Here is an 11,918-nt window from a genome sequence, read left to right as displayed (position 1 = left end):
AAGGTTGAAAACTGTTAGGCACTTTTAGCCAGATAATTCTTCTCCCTGTAATACTTTCAACCAACACTGTATAAGTACATGGAAATAGGAACCCTGATAAATATGGACACAGAAATCACTGGGTGGGCCCCATCTAGCAAGAGGTGGTGTATCCACCTACAGAAACATGTAAGTGCATTTCCAACATAATCAGCTGCTCGAATTCCATGCCTAAACTTAGCTAATACATTTTCATCTGTTACTAATTAGGAGTTATTTTAAAATGTTCTCTGATTCGTTCTTTGCCATTACCTATAAATCAAATTACAGAAAAATCAATTTGATTCTGAAATACTTTGCGGAATATTTCCTTTTTTGTATATTTTGTTGGTATGCTGTATTTACAGACTTAGAAAAGGAAACATGGGAAATGCAATCAACTGTGACAAACAAACAAACAAGAAAAAACTCCCAAGTATGAAAAGTAGAAGCAGAACCATGAATTACAAAGAACACTACATAAAGCATGAAAGAACAGGTTCCATTGATTTAAAAATCCAAGCATTAGAAAATATAGAATTACTAAGTAGATTTAAAAACAAAGAAAAGGTGTGATTTTATATTCTACAAAGGAATCCTTAGCTTTTTCAAAGTTAAATGATTTCATTTAGTTAGTGCCCCAGTACTTTAAATGTGATTTAGTTCACAAAAATTCAAATTTCATGCAGCTGTTCAGGAACAATTTAGTTCACTAAAATAAAATAAATCTATGGTATCTTGGTTGGTCTCTCTGTTATTTTACCAGCATGCCCAGTATATTCATGTCCTTGTTTGTCATACTTGTCCTACTCTGGGAAGCTCCTTTCCTCTCTTAACAATTCTCCAGATTTCATTTCCCTCCCTAAAGTTCCGTTTGGAATTGTTTTCCCTTTTTGTTCAAACTGCGATTTGTTCTGCCCCCCAAATAGTTCTTATTTTACTCTCATATTCAGGTCAGTTATGCCCATCCTTCTTGCCTACTAGGTTACTTTGAAGAAATAGGCTCTGTCTTATGCCTCTTTGTAACCCCTGGTGCCTAAAAGCAGGGCTTTAGATATGACAAATAATATGAAGGTAAACATGTTCATGGTGTCCTAGATTTTAGATTATTGCCATTGATGATGTTAAATATCAGGTATTTTAAGCAAAAAAAGAAAAAAAGGTAGTGATTTTTGTGTTTAGGCTCAAAACCAGCTTTGAGTCACCTGGCTGGGTTTGAATACTAGCTCTGCCATTTTGCACATGGTGTGACTATGGGCAAATTGCTTAAGTTCCCAGGGCATCACTTTGCTTATCTCTAAAATGGGGAAATAACAGTCGTTACTTCATAGGCTTATTAAGTATGCAAAAAGAGACATATACAAAAAGAGCTTAGAATAGTACCTGGCACATAAGGACTTGATATATGTTAACAATTATTGTTAGTCATCAGTGCATATTGATAACTTATTAATATGAGTGTATGAGTGCATAATATAGGACTATGTTCCCATTTGTCAAATGGGAACAGATTTATAAAAAAGACCTATAGCTTAATTCTAATATTGTGACAATGATATTGGTTATTTTAATTTTTGCCTGTACTCCTTTAAAAAAATTTCTAAATTATTTACCTATATATATTAATGTAATAGTATATTTCTTGTTCATCACATTATACTTAATATCTATAACACTGGTGGCATATAGTACATATGAAATAAATATTTGTTTAAAGAGTGAATAAATGAGATGTGTTTACTAGGATCTTTGAAATATGGCTCTCAGAAATGGAACCCTGTAGATGCTAAGAAGGTCCAAAATGTGGTCATAAATGTGGAGAAGAATTGAAGGTTACTGGTGACAAGAGGTTAAAGTATCCAGGAATGAAAATGCTGGATGATCATCCCTGTGGACAATTACCCAGATTGATGATGGGTCTTGGGTGGGAGGAACATGTCCAAATTATGTGCTTCTATTCTTAACCTTTTTTCCTTAGGTTTGTGGAAAAGTCTTCCCTGGAATGAAAGTCCTATCAGTATAATGAACTCCTGGTACACTTTTATTTCCCCAAATTCCGTCATAATTTCTACTTACTAATTTCATGGATTTTGCTTTCCCATAAACCAGTGGAGTACTGATATTAACAACTGACTCCTTGGGAAGAAGAAGCCTTGAATCACAGCATTTACCAATTTTCACTTTGTAAATATTCCCACCACGACAAATTTCATACTACCAATGTAACATCAGACGAGTTGCAAAATTCCTGAAAATTTAACAACTACATCAAGCAGAAAGATGAACACAACATATGTCCTGTGGGTGATTGCCACAATTACCCTGTTTTTTATGATTCTTGAGTATCTGAAGGAATTGAACAGGCCTCTGTGCCTTCCCTCCCCACCTCCCCGCCCAGTCACTGCAAATGCTCCTGTGGATTCCACCACTCTGTGATATTTTTTCTGTCTCACTAAACCTTAGGGTATGAAAACTCTGCATTACTTAGCATTAGACAACATCAAGCCCAGCCTCTTTCGACAAATCCAGACCACACACAAATATAATCCTGATATCAACATGCCAAAACATTTTACTCATGGTGTTCTTCACTTATGTGGTATCAGATTATCTCTACAGTTTTCCATTGCGGATGGTCCTGGGCCTATCCACAGGCAAGTTAGGGCGATGCAAACTCAAAGTTAAAGATCAGTACTTTTGAGAGAGTGAGAAGGAGTTTCCTCTCCTGATGCTACTCTTCAGGACCAGAGTCACCTTTGCCTTAAAAACTGATGAAAACAGCAAAGACAAGCATTTTACAAAGTAAAATAATACTCATCAAAGATATGATGTCTATGATGATATTTTTTTAAAGCGTAAGGTTTTAAAGGTTGAAAACTGTTAGGCACTTTTAGCCAGATAATTCTTCTCCCTGTAATACTTTCAACCAACACTGTATAAGTACATGGAAATAGGAACCCTGATAAATATGGACACAGAAATCACTGGGTGGGCCCCATCTAGCAAGAGGTGGTGTATCCACCTACAGAAACATGTAAGTGCATTTCCAACATAATCAGCTGCTCGAATTCCATGCCTAAACTTAGCTAATACATTTTCATCTGTTACTAATTAGGAGTTATTTTAAAATGTTCTCTGATTCGTTCTTTGCCATTACCTATAAATCAAATTACAGAAAAATCAATTTGATTCTGAAATACTTTGCGGAATATTTCCTTTTTTGTATATTTTGTTGGTATGCTGTATTTACAGACTTAGAAAAGGAAACATGGGAAATGCAATCAACTGTGACAAACAAACAAACAAGAAAAAACTCCCAAGTATGAAAAGTAGAAGCAGAACCATGAATTACAAAGAACACTACATAAAGCATGAAAGAACAGGTTCCATTGATTTAAAAATCCAAGCATTAGAAAATATAGAATTACTAAGTAGATTTAAAAACAAAGAAAAGGTGTGATTTTATATTCTACAAAGGAATCCTTAGCTTTTTCAAAGTTAAATGATTTCATTTAGTTAGTGCCCCAGTACTTTAAATGTGATTTAGTTCACAAAAATTCAAATTTCATGCAGCTGTTCAGGAACAATTTAGTTCACTAAAATAAAATAAATCTATGGTATCTTGGTTGGTCTCTCTGTTATTTTACCAGCATGCCCAGTATATTCATGTCCTTGTTTGTCATACTTGTCCTACTCTGGGAAGCTCCTTTCCTCTCTTAACAATTCTCCAGATTTCATTTCCCTCCCTAAAGTTCCGTTTGGAATTGTTTTCCCTTTTTGTTCAAACTGCGATTTGTTCTGCCCCCCAAATAGTTCTTATTTTACTCTCATATTCAGGTCAGTTATGCCCATCCTTCTTGCCTACTAGGTTACTTTGAAGAAATAGGCTCTGTCTTATGCCTCTTTGTAACCCCTGGTGCCTAAAAGCAGGGCTTTAGATATGACAAATAATATGAAGGTAAACATGTTCATGGTGTCCTAGATTTTAGATTATTGCCATTGATGATGTTAAATATCAGGTATTTTAAGCAAAAAAAGAAAAAAAGGTAGTGATTTTTGTGTTTAGGCTCAAAACCAGCTTTGAGTCACCTGGCTGGGTTTGAATACTAGCTCTGCCATTTTGCACATGGTGTGACTATGGGCAAATTGCTTAAGTTCCCAGGGCATCACTTTGCTTATCTCTAAAATGGGGAAATAACAGTCGTTACTTCATAGGCTTATTAAGTATGCAAAAAGAGACATATACAAAAAGAGCTTAGAATAGTACCTGGCACATAAGGACTTGATATATGTTAACAATTATTGTTAGTCATCAGTGCATATTGATAACTTATTAATATGAGTGTATGAGTGCATAATATAGGACTATGTTCCCATTTGTCAAATGGGAACAGATTTATAAAAAAGACCTATAGCTTAATTCTAATATTGTGACAATGATATTGGTTATTTTAATTTTTGCCTGTACTCCTTTAAAAAAATTTCTAAATTATTTACCTATATATATTAATTTATAAATGGGAAATTTGATATAATTTCTTTAATAATTGAGAATGCATATATGTAAAAGTTTGTAATAGGAGATGGTATAATTAGAATAAAAATGTGAATTCAACTTAAAATTACATTGGAAGAGTATGAAAATCAAACTCTCACTTCAACCATGAACTATGTCAGTGAGATATTAAAGGGAAACATCTGTAGGAAACTTCTGAGAATTTTCTGATGAGCTGATGTTATGTACTCGGTTCTCTGGAAACATGTGATATCTTCAGATGATGAGATGGAATTTGAGTTTCAAACTATTAGGGATTAACACTTGTGGAAGGAAGGAGGAAACAGAACTGGGCAAGGAAAACATTGAACTGTGATGCAGGCCCACCAAGGCCTTGGCAACTCTGTGGAGACCTCTAGAGAGGATATTGTCTGTCTGAGTGTCCCAGGTCAGTCCTTGTCTTGCTTAATCATTAACTGTGAACTGCTATAAATGTTTTACATAGAAACCACATTTAATCCTAATAACATTTCGAGGTGGTAATGCTATTGGTTTTATATTTGTTTTGTCTTTAAATTTTCCAGAAAGGAATCTGAGGCACAGAAAAGTTAAATGTCTCTCTCAAGATCACACAGCTAGTAAATTTAATCTCAGGCAGCCTGACTCTAGACCCTGATGAAATAACCACAATGTTACTGTGCTTCGGAGAAAGAAAAGCTGTAATTGCCTTACATGAGTTAGGTTACTAAGCCTAGCTGAATATCATTCCAAGATAATAAAATAAATCACAGATTGAATTCTATAAACATTCTTGGTAATGATTCAGTTTGTGAAAATTTGTGGAGAGATAAGTATGAGAAATGGACAGATATTACAACAATTCCCCAAAAGAAAAGGGGGAGGGGCTGTGCACAGGACCCACAAATTAAAAACACTAAAAATAATACTCTTGAATCTGAATGGGTTCACCAGGAATGAATTTCACCAAACAAATATTCTTTTACCAATATACTTATGCATTGATGGTTAATTGCAGCAGGACTTTGTTGTAAGAGGCATTGCTTTTTGTTGCTAAACAGATTAAAAACAGAGTTAAGATCTGACTATAGAATTAGGCAGAACAAGTAGTTGCTTCCGTGATGTAGTTTAAGAGAGTTAAATTTATCAAAGTTTTGTCACAGAAAAAGGTGTTACCATTCTTACTGATATTACTATTTCAAGATCTTTTTAGTAGGTCGTTCAGTCAACAACTATTTTGGGAGTGTCTGTGATGTGTGGTATACCAAGAAGGCCAAAAGTCTTTTGAGTGTAAAATTCTGTGGTTCATAATCCCATGGAATTTGAATCCTCTACACTAGGGAGAAGCTAAATAAGTACAGGTAGGAGATTAGAGGACTATGCTGCTTGGGAATGCTAAAGCACCAAGTAGACATCAGTTTTTGATTATCACATTACCCTCTGCTATCAATCAGTAAATACAGGGATACAATCCAGGGTCAGTGGAACCAGAATAGGACTAAACTCATTCAAGGATACTGGCATCTAGATCCTCTTAGGAATAAAATTGGAGGAACACAAGGAAGAAAAGAGTAGCTGTGAAGAATCCATAATATTCACAAAGCACCAGAAGTATCCTCCGTCTTGGTACTAGGTGTCTCTCACAATGTGTGAAGTAAAGGCAAACGAATTAAACCTCCGTGATAGATGAGGTTATTGAAAGCCTAATGAAAATACCCAAAGAAATATCTGTATGTGTAGTAACATTTTAAACTTTTGAAAAGGGTGGAACAAACAAACCTCTTGCTGTCATTTAGATTATGGCAAGACTAATCCAGCAACTTTAAAGCCAAAGCCACTGCTAACTCGTTGACTTTGCATGAAGCAAGACCCCAGAGAAAATGGCATAAGCTAGATGTTGACATGAACTCTCCTATATATAAACAGAAAGGTGGTTTATTTTTTATTCTCCTTATGATTGTAAAACAGTATAATAATTAAGAAAAATAGGAAAAAATCAGTAGAAGAGAATTTACCCTACCAATATTCAAGATATCTTAGAGTTGAATCATCTCAAAAATATAACATTACCTTCAATAACTGATATATGCAGTATATAGTAATCCAGAGTTTAAGCGAAAAAAGCAAGTGGTTTGATAAGGCTCACAAAAAATTAATGCTAGATTAATCTGTGTTCTATTAAAAATATTAAAATTGTTAATAGTAGTAATAGTAATAAAAATGAAACCCTGAATTAGAGGATATATTTTCTTCATAGAGTGTAGGGTTTTCTCCCAGATAATTATTTTGATTATTCTCAACATACCACCCCCAACCCCTGTGTGTGTGTGTGTGTGTATGTGTAGATTCTGTTTGTTTTACCAATGAAGAAATTAGGAAACAACAAAAGTTGCAAAGCTTAAATTACCTTCAACCAACTTTCCTTCAGCAATGACATCAAACAGAAACAGGACATGTTACTTTATAGATGTCTTCTAGTAAAAAATAATAGTAGTAACATGTCCTAGTTCTCTTCTATAACCTTTGTGTATTTTCTTCCTTCCTTCTCCCTATGTGCCAATTTTTTCTGTCTTCCTGCTTGTAATTTTTACATAAAGAAAATAATCATTGCTTCATGGAATTCCCATGACACTGTAAGATGAGAAGAGCAGTGGCCAAAAGGAATGACAGTAGTTGCACATGTACCACAGGGTTGACATCTAAGCATTTAATTAAATCCAACTTTTCCACAGGGATCAGAGAATATCTAAGATTGAATCCCAGCTGGAGGACTCTTGGGCGATCACTCTAGCAGGAAAACTAAGAGTTAGATTTGTTGGTTGGTTTGTTTGTTTTTAACAAAGGTATTGGGCAAACAATGTAAAAAAAAATAAAAGATAGTATCAAATAGCAATCAGTTTAGATATTTTAATTCTGACCACATATAAAAAAGAAACTCTTTCAACATCTGAAATAGCAAAAGCTGTTACTTCGTTCCACAGGAATACACTACCGTGCTTGGGGATACTATCTTATGGCAGAGACTGTGACAGTCGACATCTGCACCCTGCACGAGGATGCTGACCATCCAGAGACACAGCCTGGGGAGGGTGTCAGAGGAATGGAGAAAGGGCCCCTTTTTAGCCTCTACTCTGAGTGTTCCCTAACTCTTAAAAATATTGTCAGATAGTAATCAAGTAGGGAAACCTATAATAAACCAAATGAAAATAACAGATTCATTTGGCTCTCACTTTTGCTATTGATATGTCTCCTTCCATGAGGCATTTGTCTAAACAGTTTTGCCCCCAGAAGAATAAATATTGAACAGTTGGATTATTCAGGCATAATGAACAAAATGGTGGTAAGACACTTTTGGGTTTTTAATTCAAATCATGAATGCATATATATGTATACGTGTGTATCTACGTTTTACAGATATAAGCCTCACTTGAATTAGCTCAAGGTTCAGCTAACTAAATCAATGGTTAATCCAATTACAATCCTCTTTTTTTTTTATTTGACAATTTAAATATTGAAATGTTTCTAAGTCTTCTTACTTTTTTCTTCTCCCTCTGTGAGGTGAGTAAGTTTGTTGGATTTAAATACTTTCTTTATGCTCTTAGAGAAAAGCTGAGAAAAATTTGACTTTAAGATGATAAGATATAATACAAAGTCATACTAATTAGAAGAACAAATATGTAATATGGTCTTGTCAAGAACAGAAAAATAAACTAATGGACTGTAACAGAGCTCAGAAGACTTATATAGGACTTAATTTATGGCATACTTTCAACAAAAGCAACATGTAAAGAGTAGTTTTTTACAACACATGACATTAAAAATATTGGCCATTATTTGGAAAAAAATAAAGTTGTGCCCCTGTCTTATATCATATACAAAAATACTCCAGATGGATTATATGCTTAAATGTATAAGGTAAATTAATATAAAAAATTTTAGAGGATCTTTTTGTGTCCTAAGAGTGGGGAAAGATTTCTTAACAAAGTCTCTAAAAGTTCAAATCCAAAAGTAAAAAACTAATAGGCTTGCTATATTAAAGTTAAGAATTTCTGCCTCAAAATAACAATAAAGCCAATAGACAGGCCAGACAATTGATATTATTAAATAACAATAAGAGTTCACTGTCTATTGTACAAATCAACAGTGAACGAGAAGAAAGCTGATAGAAAAAAAAGGAAAAGATGGTGCCCTTAAGGGAAAGCCCAAATGACCAACAGATATATGGAGATGCTCAAACTCACTAATAATGAGAAATAAAAATTAAAATATCAGATACTATTATTTAGACATCAAAATATCAAAGTCACAAAGGTGCATCAAACAAAGTGTTGGTGCAGATATAGAGCAACAAGAACTTTTTTGGATATTGATGAGAGTGTCAATTAATACAACTAGTCTAAAAAGCAACATGAAAGCACATAGGTAAGTTAAGTATCTATATACCTTAAGATTCAACCATGCCACCGTGAGTATACTTTTCAGATAATTTCTTACTCAGGTCCACAAATGGACGTGTATGAGGCAATTCATTGGAGCATTTTTTTGTGTTATTAGAAAATTGAAGTCCCCCTTGGAGTGTTAGCTAAAGGAGTAGATACATGAAATGTGGCTACATTAGATGGAATTACATGCGGGATTAGAGGCACTGAACCAGGTGTCTAAACAACATGGATAGTCTGAAAGTACAGTGTTGGGTGAAGATATAAAATGAGAATGTGGCTCAATTTATGTAAAACCATATGAGCACATAAAACAATGCTACACCCTCAAGTATGTAAATTAAGTACATGAGAGGGAGTGACTGCAAGATGAGGAACAAGTGGAGAGTGGGCATGGGGATTGAGAAAATAAAGGAAAAAATGAAATGAAGAGAGTCCTTGCCCAGCCCGACTTGCTATGAAATGAGAATAATTGAAGTCCTTCTAAAGAAGAAATAAACAGGTTATTAATAAATGAAAAGTTTATTGTAAGTATTTATGAAATGTCTTATTGCATTTCAAATAAAATCCCAGTAGCTCCCCTAGGTCTATGGGACCCTGCATGACCTGGTGCCTCTCTGTCTCTCATTGCATTTTGTCTGTGTTGGTCCTACCACAGTGTCTGGGACACATCACATGTTTTCATATCTCTGAATCTTTTTTCGTTCAGTTTCCTCTTCATGGAAGGCCACTTCTTCTTCTCCTTTGGACTTCTGAATTGTCACGTCTTAGGGATATGATCCTTGTTCATCCTTTCAAGAATATCCTCTTCCCTTATTCTCTATCACAGCCCCTTCTTTGACTGTTTGTTCACGCAACAGCCTTCAGTTACTTTATTTGCCTCTCCACATCCCATTCGTCTCCTATTGGTAGGTAAGTTCCATTAGAAAAGACGCTGTTTCTGTTGGCTCATTGCTACATCTGCAGCATCTAGCACATAGTGAGCACTAACAACATTTGTAGGATGAGTGAGTGAGTGATGAATGAATGAATGAACTGTAGGCACAGAAGTTCAGTTTTCAGAACTTGGGGATATTTTTTGACTTTTAATCAAATTTAAAAGATATTTTTAGAAAGTGTAAAGACAGAGATGAGGAAGTTTTTGTAAAATCATCTTCCTGCCACTTATTATATTTTAAAAAAGATTTTAACCATAAGCTTCAGGAAATATTCACTTATCAGACTGAAATGAATAATTTTATCTTTTTTGGGGGGGAGGCAGGGGACAGAATTTATTTGTCCTAGGTAGGTTTCTTCTATTAATAGTTTTGGGAATAGCTGAATCTAAGATCCAAGGGTTTCCAACAATGTTATCCTCCGGATTAGGTCTCTTTCTATAACCTGCTCTTGGGTGGCTTCATCCTCAGGAATTTTTTTTTCATATGAAAGCCCCTCACAGCTCCATGTTTACATCCAATTGTAGCAAAAATAGAGATTTTTATACCAGTGCTCCTAGCAAATGTCCTAGGAGTAATTCTCAATGCCTTTAATTCAGTCACTGGCCCTTCACTGAACATATTATAGTAACTCTGAATAGGCCTATGTCTCATGCCTACCTCTCTATTTGGAAGTGGGGTTGACCCCATCCAAATCATATGGATTAAAAGTGAGGGAAGGTTGTTCATCAGAGGAAAATCAAGTTGCTGTTACTAAAAGGGGGAGAAGATATTAGACAAGCAAAAACTAACACATGTCCTCCATAGAGGAGGTGTCCTATACATCAGTAATTATATGGGTAAGGCTAGGAGTGATGCCTGTCTTAAGTGCTTACAGCCAAAGATTAGGAAGGAGAAATGGATCACTTCAAGTACAGCTGTCCATAAACACTTTCTAGGAGGAAGCCTATGAACTAGGTCTTTTGGATAGGTAGGCTTATGGTAGATGAAGATGACGAGGCCTTTCAGATACGTGGAAAGGCAGGAACAAAGGCAGGGAGGTAAGGATCCTTTGGAGGTTTTCCAAATTTGCTGGGAACTTTTGTGAATTAAGTCTGGAACTTTGGTTGAGGGCTAGATCTATACATAGTCTAATAAGTGCTAATCCTTTATGTAGATTTCTTCCATATATAATCTCGAAAAGAGTAATTTTGGCAGGCACAAGGAGTAGGATTATTCTTCCCGTGTTACCGATGGGGCAAGTGAGGCCTAGTGCAAGAGATGCCTGCTGAGAGTTCACCCTCTTGTGTCCAGAGATGGAGCAGCACAAGAAGCCCAATTTCTGCCCTCCAGCCCAGGACTGTGCCCCTCCCCCCATCCACAGTAAAAAGAAAATCTAGGGTTGGAAATCACCAGGACAGCAGCTGTGGCTCAGCCCCAGGGCCAGCCTGAGGACACCCTTGGGGGAATCTGTGGAAACAACCATAAAGGCAGAAAGAAGGTATCTGACTTGCATAATGGCTAAGATCAGAGACTCTGGAATCAGGCCTGGTTTCGATTCTCAGTTTCATGAATTAAGGTGTTACCTTGGGCAGATTATAAAACTTCTCTAAGCCTTAGTTTCCTCATCTATAAACAAAGTGAAGAAGAATCCTATCTTATAGGATAGTACATGAGGTCTGAATGAGGTATTGCATATTAAGAACTTAGCCCTCTCTTCCTTGTCTGGTCTGGTCTGGTCTCGTCTCCTCTTCCGGTCTGGTGTCTTCTTCCTCGTCCTGTCTGGTCTAGTCTGTTCTTGTCTCCTCTTCCTCATCCAGTCTGGTTTTCCTCTTCCTCATCTAGTCTCATTTCCTCTTCCCGTCTGGTTTCCTCTTCCTTGTTCGGTCTGGTCTCCTCTTGCTCAGCTGGTCTAGTCTCCTCTTCCTCATCCAGTCTGTTCTCCTCTTCCTGGTCTGGTTTGCTCTCCTCTTCCTCTCCCAGGTCTCGTCTCCTCTTCCTCATCCAGTCCTTATCTTTTAAATATGAATATAG

The sequence above is a fragment of the Propithecus coquereli genome, unplaced genomic scaffold (genome assembly GCF_000956105.1).
Source record: "Propithecus coquereli isolate 6110/MARCELLA unplaced genomic scaffold, Pcoq_1.0 Scaffold200, whole genome shotgun sequence".
NCBI lineage: Eukaryota > Metazoa > Chordata > Mammalia > Primates > Indriidae > Propithecus > Propithecus coquereli.
Note: the sequence above shows the minus strand (reverse complement) of the source record.